This window comes from Clavelina lepadiformis, chromosome 7 (genome assembly GCF_947623445.1).
Source record: "Clavelina lepadiformis chromosome 7, kaClaLepa1.1, whole genome shotgun sequence".
In the NCBI taxonomy this organism is placed as follows: Eukaryota; Metazoa; Chordata; class Ascidiacea; order Aplousobranchia; family Clavelinidae; genus Clavelina; species Clavelina lepadiformis.
The window spans coordinates 1748954-1766239 of NC_135246.1; the positions used below are offsets into that span (position 1 = coordinate 1748954).

Here is a 17286-nt window from a genome sequence, read left to right on the forward strand (position 1 = left end):
CAAAGATTTTATGGCATTTTTGGTGTTTAGCCCCTCCTGAAATACAAATTTTCTTCTTACTCATGCCAAATTTTACGTACGTCTTGAAGGCGATCTTAAAATTTGAAACAATTCATTTTCTAGGATAATTCCAAGGCCAAAACACAAAATCGACCATATTGCCCCTGATTGGCTAAAACATATTTTAAAAGCCTTACGTAAGAGTCTAACAAACTCAGAAAAGTTTAAGTTTTTCACAGATACGTTTCTTTCATACATAGCACTCGTAATATTATCTTTACGCGATGAGAACCTTTTCGTTCATTTACAGAACCACTGTTTTAATGTAAATATTTGAAGTTTCTTTTTTACACATTAAAACAAGTTTTACGGCCCAATGTGTGTACGAATTAATTAAGTCTGCAATGTACCATGCACGAAACAGGAAGCTTTCAGCAAAAAAGAGTTGAGTCCAACTATATTAACCGGGCTACGACACTCGGCCTATTCACGGGTGCTGTCCCGCTACTGGTCAACGTGGGAACTTTTGGCTGCTCCCTTTCGGACCTGACCTGGTTCGTTCCTCCTTAGACAACCTTGACACCTTAAGTTTCCATAAGACGACCATATTGACGCTGAGCTTAGCGCGGACACCTGCTCGACATAGGTCCAAGTACCGCACATTTCCCAGTTTCAAGTTGTTCAACAACTCCAGCTTCCAAGTAACTGGATTACAGGCGCGCGCCACAACGCCCGGCGAGCCTACAGCCACTAAATGGAGCGTATAAACATCAAATTATTTTTGGAACGTCGAGATTTGATTTCCATATACGAAACAAATAAATCCCAATTTGGTTCTTTGAAAACTGCCTCAATGTTTACAAATATACATTGTGTGAATAAACCAATGTTTTGCGTTTATACTGCGAATGGATACATTCGAAATCGAGCACGGCAGGACTCGAACCTGCAATCTTCTGATCCGAAGTCAGACGCGTTATCCATTACGCTACGTGCCCTGTTAAAGTAAAGTATTCAACGTAACTTACATCAATACGAGATTGGTGTAATCTGAATCCGTTTGTGCAGCATCTCGTTTACATGGCAAATCCTTACAAGTAAAGGACTGACCTGAAAATTTCGTTAAATGCGTGAAAGATCATCCTGCACCAGCTCTTTGCAAAAGTGCTCTTGAGTTCTGCTTAAACTAACAATTTCACCACATGGAACAGATTGCCCGTGTCCGTCAAGTATAAACGTCAATGTCTCAAAACCTTTCTCGGTAAATGAAACTGGAAGATATTTGGATTTTAAAACTAAGCAAAGGTTTCTCAATAGTTTTGATTGTCTACGGATTCGTAGAAAGTTTGAACGAGCACGCCAGGATTCGAACCTGGAAACTTCTGATCCGTAGTCAGACGCGTTATCCATTGCGCCACGCACCCACAAGCTTTTACAAATATCGATTTCGTAATGCGATTTAAATGAATTTACCTCAGTTAAAATTTTAAAACTTTAAATGCATTTGTACATACCAAAACTTTGGTTACGTCAAGGTGCTTGTTTTAGGAGATGTACGGTGTATATTTGAAGAAGGGGCAAGAGTCTGATTTTATGACCTAATGTGTAGTAAAATTACCAAGAATACAGTCGCGATTACTTTTTGCATACAAAGTATAGGTATGCCTGCGACTACACCATACTGGTATACGACAGATTTCACATACCTCTATCTCCCGCTGTATATAGGATTAATATATAGATTGCATATTTTGACCTTAAGGGGGCGTCAAACACCAAAAACTAAGATCTTTATGAATTTGTTGTACTCCTACGTAGGGCTTTAAAATAGCACTTTAGGCCAATCGAAAAACAGCATGTTTTCAATCCTGGGAACTACCCTTGCAGTTGTCGTGCTTCAATGTCCCAGGTCGCGTGCAGAATTAGGCTAAAAAGTAGTATGAAAGTAGCCAAGATCGATTTTTAGACCAAAATTTTAGTGTTTATTTTGCGTCTTTGTAAAAAACGTTTGAATCATGTTTTTTGATGGCTTTTTATGGAATGATATTGTAGTTCAAAGCATACTAAATTGCCATGCAAAATTTGAGAGAGCCCCATAAAAGATTTTTTGAGCAAACAGTCTTTCAGTAAAATCACTGTATAAAAATACAAACAAAGATTTTATGGCATTTTTGGTGTTTAGCCCCTCCTGAAATACAAATTTTCTTCTTACTCATGCCAAATTTTACGTACGTCTTGAAGGCGATCTTAAAATTTGAAACAATTCATTTTCTAGGATAATTCCAAGGCCAAAACACAAAATCGACCATATTGCCCCTGATTGGCTAAAACATATTTTAAAAGCCTTACGTAAGAGTCTAACAAACTCAGAAAAGTTTAAGTTTTTCACAGATACGTTTCTTTCATACATAGCACTCGTAATATTATCTTTAAGCGATGAGAACCTTTTCGTTCATTTACAGAACCACTGTTTTTATGTAAATATTTGAAGTTTCTTTTTTACACATTAAAACAAGTTTTACGGCCCAATGTGTGTACGAATTAATTAAGTCTGCAATGTACCATGCACGAAACAGGAAGCTTTTAGCAAAAAAGAGTTGAGTCCAACTATATTAACCGGGCTACGACACTCGGCCTATTCACGGGTGCTGTCCCGCTACTGGTCAACGCGGGAACTTTTGGCTGCTCCCTTTCGGACCTGACCCGGTTCGTTCCTCCTTAGACAACCTGGACACCTTAAGTTTCCATAAGACAACCATATTGACGCTGAGCTTAGCGCGGACACCTGCTCGACATAGGTCCAAGTACCGCACATTTCCCAGTTTCAAGTTGTTCAACAACTCCAGCTTCCAAGTAACTGGATTACAGGCGCGCGCCACAACGCCCGGCGAGCCTACAGCCACTAAATGGAGCGTATAAACATCAAATTATTTTTGGAACGTCGAGATTTGATTTCCATATACGAAACTAATAAATCCCAATTTGGTTCTTTGAAAACTGCTTCAATGTTTACAAATATACATTGTGTGAATAAACCAATGTTTTGCGTTTATACTGCGAATGGATACATTCGAAATCGAGCACGGCAGGACTCGAACCTGCATTCTTCTGATCCGAAGTCAGACGCGTTATCCATTACGCTACGTGCCCTGTTAAAGTAAAGTATTCAACGTAACTTACATCAATACGAGATTGGTGTAATCTGAATCCGTTTGTGCAGCATCTCGTTCACATGGCAAATCCTTACAAGTAAAGGACTGACCTGAAAATTTCGTTAAATGCGTGAAAGATCATCCTGCACCAGCTATTTGCAAAAGTGCTCTTGAGTTCTGCTTAAACTAACAATTTCACCACATGGAAGAGATTGCCCGTGTCCGTCAAGTATAAACGTCAATTTCTCAATTCCTTTCTCGGTAAATGAAACTGGAAGATATTTGGATTTTAAAACTAAGCAAAGGTTTCTCAATAGTTTTGATTGTTTACGGATTCGTAGAAAGTTGAACGAGCACGCCAGGATTCGAACCTGGAAACTTCTGATCCGTAGTCAGACGCGTTATCCATTGCGCCACGCACCCACAAGCTTTTACAAATATAGATTTCGTAATGCGATTTAAATGAATTTACCTCAGTTAAAATTTTAAAACTTTAAATGCATTTGTACATACCAAAACTTTGGTTACGTCAAGGTGCTTGTTTTAGGAGATGTACGGTGTATATTTGAAGAAGGGGCAAGAGTCTGATTTTATGACCTAATGTGTAGTAAAATTACCAAGAATACAGTCGCGATTACTTTTTGCATACAAAGTATAGGTATGCCTGCGACTACACCATACTGGTATACGACAGATTTCACATACCTCTATCTCCCGCTGTATATAGGATTAATATATAGATTGCATATTTTGACCTTAAGGGGGCGTCAAACACCAAAAACTAAGATCTTTATGAATTTGTTGTACTCCTACGTAGGGCTTTAAAATAGCACTTTAGGCCAATCGAAAAACAGCATGTTTTCAATCCTGGGAACTACCCTTGCAGTTGTCGTGCTTCAATGTCCCAGGTCGCGTGCAGAATTAGGCTAAAAAGTAGTATGAAAGTAGCCAAGATCGATTTTTAGACCAAAATTTTAGTGTTTATTTTGCGTCTTTGTAAAAAACGTTTGAATCATGTTTTTTGATGGCTTTTTATGGAATGATATTGTAGTTCAAAGCATACTAAATTGCCATGCAAAATTTGAGAGAGCCCCATAAAAGATTTTTTGAGCAAACAGTCTTTCAGTAAAATCACTGTATAAAAATACAAACAAAGATTTTATGGCATTTTTGGTGTTTAGCCCCTCCTGAAATACAAATTTTCTTCTTACTCATGCCAAATTTTACGTACGTCTTGAAGGCGATCTTAAAATTTGAAACAATTCATTTTCTAGGATAATTCCAAGGCCAAAACACAAAATCGACCATATTGCCCCTGATTGGCTAAAACATATTTTAAAAGCCTTACGTAAGAGTCTAACAAACTCAGAAAAGTTTAAGTTTTTCACAGATACGTTTCTTTCATACATAGCACTCGTAATATTATCTTTACGCGATGAGAACCTTTTCGTTCATTTACAGAACCACTGTTTTTATGTAAATATTTGAAGTTTCTTTTTACACATTAAAACAAGTTTTACGGCCCAATGTGTGTACAAATTAATTAAGTCTGCAATGTACCATGCACGAAACAGGAAGCTTTTAGCAAAAAAGAGTTGAGTCCAACTATATTAACCGGGCTACGACACTCGGCCTATTCACGGGTGCTGTTCCGCTACTGGTCAACGCGGGAACATTTGGCTGCTCTTTTTCGGACCTGACCCGGTTCGTTCCTCCTTAGACAACCTGGACACCTTAAGTTTCCATAAGACGACCATATTGACGCTGAGCTTAGCGCGGACACCTGCTCGACATAGGTCCAAGTACCGCACATTTCCCAGTTTCAAGTGGTTCAACAACTCCAGCTTCCAAGTAACTGGATTACAGGCGCGCGCCACAACGCCCGGCGAGCCTACAGCCACTAAATGGAGCGTATAAACATCAAATTATTTTTGGAACGTCGAGATTTGATTTCCATATACGAAACAAATAAATCCCAATTTGGTTCTTTGAAAACTGCCTCAATGTTTACAAATATACATTGTGTGAATAAACCAATGTTTTGCGTTTATACTGCGAATGGATACATTCGAAATCGAGCACGGCAGGACTCGAACCTGCAATCTTCTGATCCGAAGTCAGACGCGTTATCCATTACGCTACGTGCCCTGTTAAAGTAAAGTATTCAACGTAACTTACATCAATACGAGATTGGTGTAATCTGAATCCGTTTGTGCAGCATCTCGTTCACATGGCAAATCCTTACAAGTAAAGGACTGACATGAAAATTTCGTTAAATGCGTGAAAGATCATCCTGCACCAGCTATTTGCAAAAGTGCTCTTGAGTTCTGCTTAAACTAACAATTTCACCACATGGAAGAGATTGCCCGTGTCCGTCAAATATAAACTTCAATGTCTCAAATCCTTTCTCGGTAAATGAAACTGGAAGATATTTGGATTTTAAAACTAAGCAAAGGTTTCTCAATAGTTTTGATTGTCTACGGATTCGTAGAAAGTTTGAACGAGCACGCCAGGATTCGAACCTGGAAACTTCTGATTTGTAGTCAGACGCGTTATCCATTGCGCCACGCACCCACAAGCTTTTACAAATATAGATTTCGTAATGCGATTTAAATGAATTTACCTCAGTTAAAATTTTAAAACTTTAAATGCATTTGTACATACCAAAACTTTGGTTACGTCAAGGTGCTTGTTTCAGGAGATGTACGGTGTATATTTGAAGAAGGGGCAAGAGTCTGATTTTATGACCTAATGTGTAGTAAAATTACCAAGAATACAGTCGCGATTACTTTTTGCATACAAAGTATAGGTATGCCTGCGACTACACCATACTGGTATACGACAGATTTCACATACCTCTATCTCCCGCTGTATATAGGATTAATATATAGATTGCATATTTTGACCTTAAGGGGGCGTCAAACACCAAAAACTAAGATCTTTATGAATTTGTTGTACTCCTACGTAGGGCTTTAAAATAGCACTTTAGGCCAATCGAAAAACACCATGTTTTCAATCCTGGGAACTACCCTTGCAGTTGTCGTGCTTCAATGTCCCAGGTCGCGTGCAGAATTAGGCTAAAAAGTAGTATTAAAGTAGCCAAGATCGATTTTTAGACCAAAATTTTAGTGTTTATTTTGCGTCTTTGTAAAAAACGTTTGAATCATGTTTTTTGATGGCTTTTTATGGAATGATATTGTAGTTCAAAGCATACTAAATTGCCATGCAAAATTTGAGAGAGCCCCATAAAAGATTTTTTGAGCAAACAGTCTTTCAGTAAAATCACTGTATAAAAATACAAACAAAGATTTTATGGCATTTTTGGTGTTTAGCCCCTCCTGAAATACAAATTTTCTTCTTACTCATGCCAAATTTTACGTACGTCTTGAAGGCGATCTTAAAATTTGAAACAATTCATTTTCTAGGATAATTCCAAGGCCAAAACACAAAATCGACCATATTGCCCCTGATTGGCTAAAACATATTTTAAAAGCCTTACGTAAGAGTCTAACAAACTCAGAAAAGTTTAAGTTTTTCACAGATACGTTTCTTTCATACATAGCACTCGTAATATTATCTTTACGCGATGAGAACCTTTTCGTTCATTTACAGAACCACTGTTTTTATGTAAATATTTAAAGTTTCTTTTTACACATTAAAACAAGTTTTACGGCCCAATGTGTGTACAAATTAATTAAGTCTGCAATGTACCATGCACGAAACAGGAAGCTTTTAGCAAAAAAGAGTTGAGTCCAACTATATTAACCGGGCTACGACACTCGGCCTATTCACGGGTGCTGTTCCGCTACTGGTCAACGCGGGAACATTTGGCTGCTCTCTTTCGGACCTGACCCGGTTCGTTCCTCCTTAGACAACCTGGACACCTTAAGTTTCCATAAGACGACCATATTGACGCTGAGCTTAGCGCGGACACCTGCTCGACATAGGTCCAACTACCGCACATTTCCCAGTTTCAAGTGGTTCAACAACTCCAGCTTCCAAGTAACTGGATTACAGGCGCGCGCCACAACGCCCGGCGAGCCTACAGCCACTAAATGGAGCGTATAAACATCAAATTATTTTTGGAACGTCGAGATTTGATTTCCATATACGAAACAAATAAATCCCAATTTGGTTCTTTGAAAACTGCCTCAATGTTTACAAATATACATTGTGTGAATAAACCAATGTTTTGCGTTTATACTGCGAATGGATACATTCGAAATCGAGCACGGCAGGACTCGAACCTGCAATCTTCTGATCCGAAGTCAGACGCGTTATCCATTACGCTACGTGCCCTGTTAAAGTAAAGTATTCAACGTAACTTACATCAATACGAGATTGGTGTAATCTGAATCCGTTTGTGCAGCATCTCGTTCACATGGCAAATCCTTACAAGTAAAGGACTGACATGAAAATTTCGTTAAATGCGTGAAAGATCATCCTGCACCAGCTATTTGCAAAAGTGCTCTTGAGTTCTGCTTAAACTAACAATTTCACCACATGGAAGAGATTGCCCGTGTCCGTCAAATATAAACTTCAATGTCTCAAATCCTTTCTCGGTAAATGAAACTGGAAGATATTTGGATTTTAAAACTAAGCAAAGGTTTCTCAATAGTTTTGATTGTCTACGGATTCGTAGAAAGTTTGAACGAGCACGCCAGGATTCGAACCTGGAAACTTCTGATTTGTAGTCAGACGCGTTATCCATTGCGCCACGCACCCACAAGCTTTTACAAATATAGATTTCGTAATGCGATTTAAATGAATTTACCTCAGTTAAAATTTTAAAACTTTAAATGCATTTGTACATACCAAAACTTTGGTTACGTCAAGGTGCTTGTTTCAGGAGATGTACGGTGTATATTTGAAGAAGGGGCAAGAGTCTGATTTTATGACCTAATGTGTAGTAAAATTACCAAGAATACAGTCGCGATTACTTTTTGCATACAAAGTATAGGTATGCCTGCGACTACACCATACTGGTATACGACAGATTTCACATACCTCTATCTCCCGCTGTATATAGGATTAATATATAGATTGCATATTTTGACCTTAAGGGGGCGTCAAACACCAAAAACTAAGATCTTTATGAATTTGTTGTACTCCTACGTAGGGCTTTAAAATAGCACTTTAGGCCAATCGAAAAACACCATGTTTTCAATCCTGGGAACTACCCTTGCAGTTGTCGTGCTTCAATGTCCCAGGTCGCGTGCAGAATTAGGCTAAAAAGTAGTATTAAAGTAGCCAAGATCGATTTTTAGACCAAAATTTTAGTGTTTATTTTGCGTCTTTGTAAAAAACGTTTGAATCATGTTTTTTGATGGCTTTTTATGGAATGATATTGTAGTTCAAAGCATACTAAATTGCCATGCAAAATTTGAGAGAGCCCCATAAAAGATTTTTTGAGCAAACAGTCTTTCAGTAAAATCACTGTATAAAAATACAAACAAAGATTTTATGGCATTTTTGGTGTTTAGCCCCTCCTGAAATACAAATTTTCTTCTTACTCATGCCAAATTTTACGTACGTCTTGAAGGCGATCTTAAAATTTGAAACAATTCATTTTCTAGGATAATTCCAAGGCCAAAACACAAAATCGACCATATTGCCCCTGATTGGCTAAAACATATTTTAAAAGCCTTACGTAAGAGTCTAACAAACTCAGAAAAGTTTAAGTTTTTCACAGATACGTTTCTTTCATACATAGCACTCGTAATATTATCTTTACGCGATGAGAACCTTTTCGTTCATTTACAGAACCACTGTTTTTATGTAAATATTTAAAGTTTCTTTTTACACATTAAAACAAGTTTTACGGCCCAATGTGTGTACAAATTAATTAAGTCTGCAATGTACCATGCACGAAACAGGAAGCTTTTAGCAAAAAAGAGTTGAGTCCAACTATATTAACCGGGCTACGACACTCGGCCTATTCACGGGTGCTGTTCCGCTACTGGTCAACGCGGGAACATTTGGCTGCTCTCTTTCGGACCTGACCCGGTTCGTTCCTCCTTAGACAACCTGGACACCTTAAGTTTCCATAAGACGACCATATTGACGCTGAGCTTAGCGCGGACACCTGCTCGACATAGGTCCAAGTACCGCACATTTCCCAGTTTCAAGTGGTTCAACAACTCCAGCTTCCAAGTAACTGGATTACAGGCGCGCGCCACAACGCCCGGCGAGCCTACAGCCACTAAATGGAGCGTATAAACATCAAATTATTTTTGGAACGTCGAGATTTGATTTCCATATACGAAACAAATAAATCCCAATTTGGTTCTTTGAAAACTGCCTCAATGTTTACAAATATACATTGTGTGAATAAACCAATGTTTTGCGTTTATACTGCGAATGGATACATTCGAAATCGAGCACGGCAGGACTCGAACCTGCAATCTTCTGATCCGAAGTCAGACGCGTTATCCATTACGCTACGTGCCCTGTTAAAGTAAAGTATTCAACGTAACTTACATCAATACGAGATTGGTGTAATCTGAATCCGTTTGTGCAGCATCTCGTTCACATGGCAAATCCTTACAAGTAAAGGACTGACATGAAAATTTCGTTAAATGCGTGAAAGATCATCCTGCACCAGCTATTTGCAAAAGTGCTCTTGAGTTCTGCTTAAACTAACAATTTCACCACATGGAAGAGATTGCCCGTGTCCGTCAAATATAAACTTCAATGTCTCAAATCCTTTCTCGGTAAATGAAACTGGAAGATATTTGGATTTTAAAACTAAGCAAAGGTTTCTCAATAGTTTTGATTGTCTACGGATTCGTAGAAAGTTTGAACGAGCACGCCAGGATTCGAACCTGGAAACTTCTGATCCGTAGTCAGACGCGTTATCCATTGCGCCACGCACCCACAAGCTTTTACAAATATAGATTTCGTAATGCGATTTAAATGAATTTACCTCAGTTAAAATTTTAAAACTTTAAATGCATTTGTACATACCAAAACTTTGGTTACGTCAAGGTGCTTGTTTCAGGAGATGTACGGTGTATATTTGAAGAAGGGGCAAGAGTCTGATTTTATGACCTAATGTGTAGTAAAATTACCAAGAATACAGTCGCGATTACTTTTTGCATACAAAGTATAGGTATGCCTGCGACTACACCATACTGGTATACGACAGATTTCACATACCTCTATCTCCCGCTGTATATAGGATTAATATATAGATTGCATATTTTGACCTTAAGGTGGCGTCAAACACCAAAAACTAAGATCTTTATGAATTTGTTGTACTCCTACGTAGGGCTTTAAAATAGCACTTTAGGCCAATCGAAAAACAGCATGTTTTCAATCCTGAGAACTACCCTTGCAGTTGGCGTGCTTCAATGTCCCAGGTCGCGTGCAGAATTAGGCTAAAAAGTAGTATGAAAGTAGCCAAGATCGATTTTTAGACCAAAATTTTAGTGTTTATTTTGCGTCTTTGTAAAAAACGTTTGAATCATGTTTTTTGATGGCTTTTTATGGAATGATATTGTAGTTCAAAGCATACTAAATTGCCATGCAAAATTTCAGAGAGCCCCATAAAAGATTTTTTGAGCAAACATTCTTTCAGTAAAATCACTGTATAAAAATACAAACAAAGATTTTATGGCATTTTTGGTGTTTAGCCCCTCCTGAAATACAAATTTTCTTCTTACTCATGCCAAATTTTACGTACGTCTTGAAGGCGATCTTAAAATTTGAAACAATTCATTTTCTAGGATAATTCCAAGGCCAAAACACAAAATCGACCATATTGCCCCTGATTGGCTAAAACATATTTTAAAAGCCTTACGTAAGAGTCTAACAAACTCAGAAAAGTTTAAGTTTTTCACAGATACGTTTCTTTCATACATAGCACTCGTAATATTATCTTTACGCGATGAGAACCTTTTCGTTCATTTACAGAACCACTGTTTTTATGTAAATATTTGAAGTTTCTTTTTACACATTAAAACAAGTTTTACGGCCCAATGTGTGTACAAATTAATTAAGTCTGCAATGTACCATGCACGAAACAGGAAGCTTTTAGCAAAAAAGAGTTGAGTCCAACTATATTAACCGGGCTACGACACTCGGCCTATTCACGGGTGCTGTCCCGCTACTGGTCAACGCGGGAACTTTTGGCTGCTCCCTTTCGGACCTGACCCGGTTCGTTCCTCCTTAGACAACCTGGACACCTTAAGTTTCCATAAGACGACCATATTGACGCTGAGCTTAGCGCGGACACCTGCTCGACATAGGTCCAAGTACCGCACATTTCCCAGTTTCAAGTTGTTCAACAACTCCAGCTTCCAAGTAACTGGATTACAGGCGCGCGCCACAACGCCCGGCGAGCCTACAGCCACTAAATGGAGCGTATAAACATCAAATTATTTTTGGAACGTCGAGATTTGATTTCCATATACGAAACAAATAAATCCCAATTTGGTTCTTTGAAAACTGCCTCAATGTTTACAAATATACATTGTGTGAATAAACCAATGTTTTGCGTTTATACTGCGAATGGATACATTCGAAATCGAGCACGGCAGGACTCGAACCTGCAATCTTCTGATCCGAAGTCAGACGCGTTATCCATTACGCTACGTGCCCTGTTAAAGTAAAGTATTCAATGTAACTTACATCAATACGAGATTGGTGTAATCTGAATCAGTTTGTGCAGCATCTCGTTCACATGGCAAATCCTTACAAGTAAAGGACTGACCTGAAAATTTCGTTAAATGCGTGAAAGATCATCCTGCACCAGCTATTTGCAAAAGTGCTCTTGAGTTCTGCTTAAACTAACAATTTCACCACATGGAAGAGATTGCCCGTGTCCGTCAAATATAAACTTCAATGTCTCAAATCCTTTCTCGGTAAATGAAACTGGAAGATATTTGGATTTTAAAACTAAGCAAAGGTTTCTCAATAGTTTTGATTGTCTACGGATTCGTAGAAAGTTTGAACGAGCACGCCAGGATTCGAACCTGGAAACTTCTGATCCGTAGTCAGACGCGTTATCCATTGCGCCACGCACCCACAAGCTTTTACAAATATAGATTTCGTAATGCGATTTAAATGAATTTACCTCAGTTAAAATTTTAAAACTTTAAATGCATTTGTACATACCAAAACTTTGGTTACGTCAAGGTGCTTGTTTTAGGAGATGTACGGTGTATATTTGAAAAAGGGGCAAGAGTCTGATTTTATGACCTAATGTGTAGTAAAATTACCAAGAATACAGTCGCGATTACTTTTTGCATACAAAGTATAGGTATGCCTGCGACTACACCATACTGGTATACGACAGATTTCACATACCTCTATCTCCCGCTGTATATAGGATTAATATATAGATTGCATATTTTGACCTTAAGGGGGCGTCAAACACCAAAAACTAAGATCTTTATGAATTTGTTGTACTCCTACGTAGGGCTTTAAAATAGCACTTTAGGCCAATCGAAAAACAGCATGTTTTCAATCCTGGGAACTACCCTTGCAGTTGTCGTGCTTCAATGTCCCAGGTCGCGTGCAGAATTAGGCTAAAAAGTAGTATGAAAGTAGCCAAGATCGATTTTTAGACCATAATTTTAGTGTTTATTTTGCGTCTTTGTAAAAAACGTTTGAATCATGTTTTTTGATGGCTTTTTATGGAATGATATTGTAGTTCAAAGCATACTAAATTGCCATGCAAAATTTCAGAGAGCCCCATAAAAGATTTTTTGAGCAAACAGTCTTTCAGTAAAATCACTGTATAAAAATACAAACAAAGATTTTATGGCATTTTTGGTGTTTAGCCCCTCCTGAAATACAAATTTTCTTCTTACTCATGCCAAATTTTACGTACGTCTTGAAGGCGATCTTAAAATTTGAAACAATTCATTTTCTAGGATAATTCCAAGGCCAAAACAAAAAATCGACCATATTGCCCCTGATTGGCTAAAACATATTTTAAAAGCCTTACGTAAGAGTCTAACAAACTCAGAAAAGTTTAAGTTTTTCACAGATACGTTTCTTTCATACATAGCACTCGTAATATTATCTTTACGCGATGAGAACCTTTTCGTTCATTTACAGAACCACTGTTTTTATGTAAATATTTGAAGTTTCTTTTTTACACATTAAAACAAGTTTTACGGGCCAATGTGTGTACAAATTAATTAAGTCTGCAATGTACCATGCACGAAACAGGAAGCTTTTAGCAAAAAAGAGTTGAGTCCAACTATATTAACCGGGCTACGACACTCGGCCTATTCACGGGTGCTGTCCCGCTACTGGTCAACGCGGGAACTTTTGGCTGCTCCCTTTCGGACCTGACCCGGTTCGTTCCTCCTTAGACAACCTGGACACCTTAAGTTTCCATAAGACGACCATATTGACGCTGAGCTTAGCGCGGACACCTGCTCGACATAGGTCCAAGTACCGCACATTTCCCAGTTTCAAGTTGTTCAACAACTCCAGCTTCCAAGTAACTGGATTACAGGCGCGCGCCACAACGCCCGGCGAGCCTACAGCCACTAAATGGAGCGTATAAACATCAAATTATTTTTGGAACGTCGAGATTTGATTTCCATATACGAAACAAATAAATCCCAATTTGGTTCTTTGAAAACTGCCTCAATGTTTACAAATATACATTGTGTGAATAAACCAATGTTTTGCGTTTATACTGCGAATGGATACATTCGAAATCGTGCACGGCAGGACTCGAACCTGCAATCTTCTGATCCGAAGTCAGACGCGTTATACATTAAGCTACGTGCCCTGTTAAAGAAAAGTATTCAACGTAACTTACATCAATACGAGATTGGTGTAATCTGAATCCGTTTGTGCAGCATCTCGTTCACATGGCAAATCGTTACAAGTAAAGGACTGACCTGAAAATTTCGTTAAATGCGTGAAAGATCATCCTGCACCAGCTATTTGCAAAAGTGCTCTTGAGTTCTGCTTAAACTAACAATTTCACCACATGGAAGAGATTGCCCGTGTCCGTCAAGTATAAACTTCATATGTCTCAAATCCTTTCTCGGTAAATGAAACTGGAAGATATTTGGATTTTAAAACTAAGCAAAGGTTTCTCAATAGTTTTGATTGTCTACGGATTCGTAGAAAGTTTGAACGAGCACGCCAGGATTCGAACCTGGAAACTTCTGATCCGTAGTCAGACGCGTTATCCATTGCGCCACGCACCCACAAGCTTTTACAAATATAGATTTCGTAATGCGATTTAAATGAATTTACCTCAGTTAAAATTTTAAAACTTTAAATGCATTTGTACATACCAAAACTTTGGTTACGTCAAGGTGCTTGTTTTAGGAGATGTACGGTGTATATTTGAAAAAGGGGCAAGAGTCTGATTTTATGACCTAATGTGTAGTAAAATTACCAAGAATACAGTCGCGATTACTTTTTGCATACAAAGAATAGGTATGCCTGCGACTACACCATACTGGTATACGACAGATTTCACATACCTCTATCTCCCGCTGTATATAGGATTAATATATAGATTGCATATTTTGACCTTAAGGGGGCGTCAAACACCAAAAACTAAGATCTTTATGAATTTGTTGTACTCCTACGTAGGGCTTTAAAATAGCACTTTAAGCCAATCGAAAAACAGCATGTTTTCAATCCTGGGAACTACCCTTGCAGTTGGCGTGCTTCAATGTCCCAGGTCGCGTGCAGAATTAGGCTAAAAAGTAGTATGAAAGTAGCCAAGATCGATTTTTAGACCAAAATTTTAGTGTTTATTTTGCGTCTTTGTAAAAAACGTTTGAATCATGATTTTTGATGGCTTTTTATGGAATGATATTGTAGTTCAAAGCATACTAAATTGCCATGCAAAATTTCAGAGAGCCCCATAAAAGATTTTTTGAGCAAACAGTCTTTCAGTAAAATCACTGTATAAAAATACAAACAAAGATTTTATGGCATTTTTGGTGTTTAGCCGCTCCTGAAATACAAATTTTCTTCTTACTCATGCCAAATTTTACGTACGTCTTGAAGGCGTTCTTAAAATTTGAAACAATTCATTTTCTAGGATAATTCCAAGGCCAAAACACAAAATCGACCATATTGCCCCTGATTGGCTGAAACATATTTTAAAAGCCTTACGTAAGAGTCTAACAAATTCAGAAAAGTTTAAGTTTTTCACAGATACGTTTCTTTCATACATAGCACTCGTAATATTATCTTTACGCGATGAGAACCTTTTCGTTCATTTACAGAACCACTGTTTTTATGTAAATATTTGAAGTTTCTTTTTTACACATTAAAACAAGTTTTACGGGCCAATGTGTGTACAAATTAATTAAGTCTGCAATGTACCATACACGAAACAAGAAGCTTTTAGCAAAAAAGAGTTGAGTCCAACTATATTAACCGGGCTACGACACTCGGCCTATTCACGGGTGCTGTCCCGCTACTGGTCAACGCGGGAACTTTTGGCTGCTCCCTTTCGGACCTGACCCGGTTCGTTCCTCCTTAGACAACCTGGACACCTTAAGTTTCCATAAGACGACCATATTGTCGCTGAGCTTAGCGCGGACACCTGCTCGACATAGGTCCAAGTACCGCACATTTCCCAGTTTCAAGTTGTTCAACAACTCCAGCTTCCAAGTAACTGGATTACAGGCGCGCGCCACAACGCCCGGCGTGCCTACAGCCACTAAATGGAGCGTATAAACATCAAATTATTTTTGGAACGTCGAGATTTGATTTCCATATACGAAACAAATAAATCCCAATTTGGTTCTTTGAAAACTGCCTCAATGTTTACAAATATACATTGTGTGAATAAACCAATGTTTTGCGTTTATACTGCGAATGGATACATTCGAAATCGAGCACGGCAGGACTCGAACCTGCAATCTTCTGATCCGAAGTCAGACGCGTTTTCCATTACGCTACGTGCCCTGTTAAAGTAAAGTATTCAACGTAACTTACATCAATACGAGATTGGTGTAATCTGAATCCGTTTGTGCAGCATCTCGTTCACATGGCAAATCCTTACAAGTAAAGGACTGACCTGAAAATTTCGTTAAATGCGTGAAAGATCATCCTGCACCAGCTATTTGCAAAAGTGCTCTTGAGTTCTGCTTAAACTAACAATTTCACCACATGGAAGAGATTGCCCGTGTCCGTCAAATATAAACTTCAATGTCTCAAATCCTTTCTCGGTAAATGAAACTGGAAGATATTTGGATTTTAAAACTAAGCAAAGGTTTCTCAATAGTTTTAATTGTCTACGGATTCGTAGAAAGTTTGAACGAGCACGCCAGGATTCGAACCTGGAAACTTCTGATCCGTAGTCAGACGCGTTATCCATTGCGCCACGCACCCACAAGCTTTTACAAATATAGATTTCGTAATGCGATTTAAATGAATTTACCTCAGTTAAAATTTTAAAACTTTAAATGCATTTGTACATACCAAAACTTTGGTTACGTCAAGGTGCTTGTTTTAGGAGATGTACGGTGTATATTTGAAAAAGGGGCAAGAGTCTGATTTTATGACCTAATGTGTAGTAAAATTACCAAGAATACAGTCGCGATTACTTTTTGCATACAAAGTATAGGTATGCCTGCGACTACACCATACTGGTATACGACAGATTTCACATACCTCTATCTCCCGCTGTATATAGGATTAATATATAGATTGCATATTTTGACCTTAAGGGGGCGTCAAACACCAAAAACTAAGATCTTTATGAATTTGTTGTACTCCTACGTAGGGCTTTAAAATAGCACTTTAGGCCAATCGAAAAACAGCATGTTTTCAATCCTGGGAACTACCCTTGCAGTTGTCGTGCTTCAATGTCCCAGGTCGCGTGCAGAATTAGGCTAAAAAGTAGTATGAAAGTAGCCAAGATCGATTTTTAGACCATAATTTTAGTGTTTATTTTGCGTCTTTGTAAAAAACGTTTGAATCATGTTTTTTGATGGCTTTTTATGGAATGATATTGTAGTTCAAAGCATACTAAATTGCCATGCAAAATTTCAGAGAGCCCCATAAAAGATTTTTTGAGCAAACAGTCTTTCAGTAAAATCACTGTATAAAAATACAAACAAAGATTTTATGGCATTTTTGGTGTTTAGCCCCTCCTGAAATACAAATTTTCTTCTTACTCATGCCAAATTTT

The 17286-nt window shown here is 38.2% G+C and overlaps 15 non-coding genes across 15 annotated transcripts; all 15 read right to left on the minus strand.

Moving 5' to 3' along the window:
* Window positions 1–925: 925 nt before the first annotated feature.
* On the minus strand, window positions 926–998 carry Trnar-ucg (transfer RNA arginine (anticodon UCG)). Its single transcript has one exon. It is a non-coding gene; the product is annotated as a tRNA-Arg (tRNA).
* A 353-nt stretch (window positions 999–1351) lies between these two features.
* Trnar-acg (transfer RNA arginine (anticodon ACG)) lies at window positions 1352–1424 on the minus strand. The gene has a single exon. It is a non-coding gene; the product is annotated as a tRNA-Arg (tRNA).
* Window positions 1425–3077: 1653 nt separating this feature from the next.
* On the minus strand, window positions 3078–3150 carry Trnar-ucg (transfer RNA arginine (anticodon UCG)). Its single transcript has one exon. It is a non-coding gene; the product is annotated as a tRNA-Arg (tRNA).
* A 352-nt stretch (window positions 3151–3502) lies between these two features.
* Trnar-acg (transfer RNA arginine (anticodon ACG)) lies at window positions 3503–3575 on the minus strand. The gene has a single exon. It is a non-coding gene; the product is annotated as a tRNA-Arg (tRNA).
* Window positions 3576–5227: 1652 nt separating this feature from the next.
* Window positions 5228–5300, minus strand: Trnar-ucg (transfer RNA arginine (anticodon UCG)). The gene has a single exon. It is a non-coding gene; the product is annotated as a tRNA-Arg (tRNA).
* Window positions 5301–5653: 353 nt separating this feature from the next.
* Window positions 5654–5726, minus strand: Trnac-aca (transfer RNA cysteine (anticodon ACA)). Its single transcript has one exon. It is a non-coding gene; the product is annotated as a tRNA-Cys (tRNA).
* Window positions 5727–7378: 1652 nt separating this feature from the next.
* Trnar-ucg (transfer RNA arginine (anticodon UCG)) lies at window positions 7379–7451 on the minus strand. Its single transcript has one exon. It is a non-coding gene; the product is annotated as a tRNA-Arg (tRNA).
* Window positions 7452–7804: 353 nt separating this feature from the next.
* On the minus strand, window positions 7805–7877 carry Trnac-aca (transfer RNA cysteine (anticodon ACA)). Its single transcript has one exon. It is a non-coding gene; the product is annotated as a tRNA-Cys (tRNA).
* A 1652-nt stretch (window positions 7878–9529) lies between these two features.
* Trnar-ucg (transfer RNA arginine (anticodon UCG)) lies at window positions 9530–9602 on the minus strand. The gene has a single exon. It is a non-coding gene; the product is annotated as a tRNA-Arg (tRNA).
* Window positions 9603–9955: 353 nt separating this feature from the next.
* Trnar-acg (transfer RNA arginine (anticodon ACG)) lies at window positions 9956–10028 on the minus strand. The gene has a single exon. It is a non-coding gene; the product is annotated as a tRNA-Arg (tRNA).
* A 1652-nt stretch (window positions 10029–11680) lies between these two features.
* On the minus strand, window positions 11681–11753 carry Trnar-ucg (transfer RNA arginine (anticodon UCG)). The gene has a single exon. It is a non-coding gene; the product is annotated as a tRNA-Arg (tRNA).
* A 353-nt stretch (window positions 11754–12106) lies between these two features.
* Trnar-acg (transfer RNA arginine (anticodon ACG)) lies at window positions 12107–12179 on the minus strand. Its single transcript has one exon. It is a non-coding gene; the product is annotated as a tRNA-Arg (tRNA).
* Window positions 12180–14259: 2080 nt separating this feature from the next.
* On the minus strand, window positions 14260–14332 carry Trnar-acg (transfer RNA arginine (anticodon ACG)). Its single transcript has one exon. It is a non-coding gene; the product is annotated as a tRNA-Arg (tRNA).
* A 1653-nt stretch (window positions 14333–15985) lies between these two features.
* On the minus strand, window positions 15986–16058 carry Trnar-ucg (transfer RNA arginine (anticodon UCG)). Its single transcript has one exon. It is a non-coding gene; the product is annotated as a tRNA-Arg (tRNA).
* A 353-nt stretch (window positions 16059–16411) lies between these two features.
* Trnar-acg (transfer RNA arginine (anticodon ACG)) lies at window positions 16412–16484 on the minus strand. The gene has a single exon. It is a non-coding gene; the product is annotated as a tRNA-Arg (tRNA).
* Between the last annotated feature and the right edge of the window lie 802 nt (window positions 16485–17286).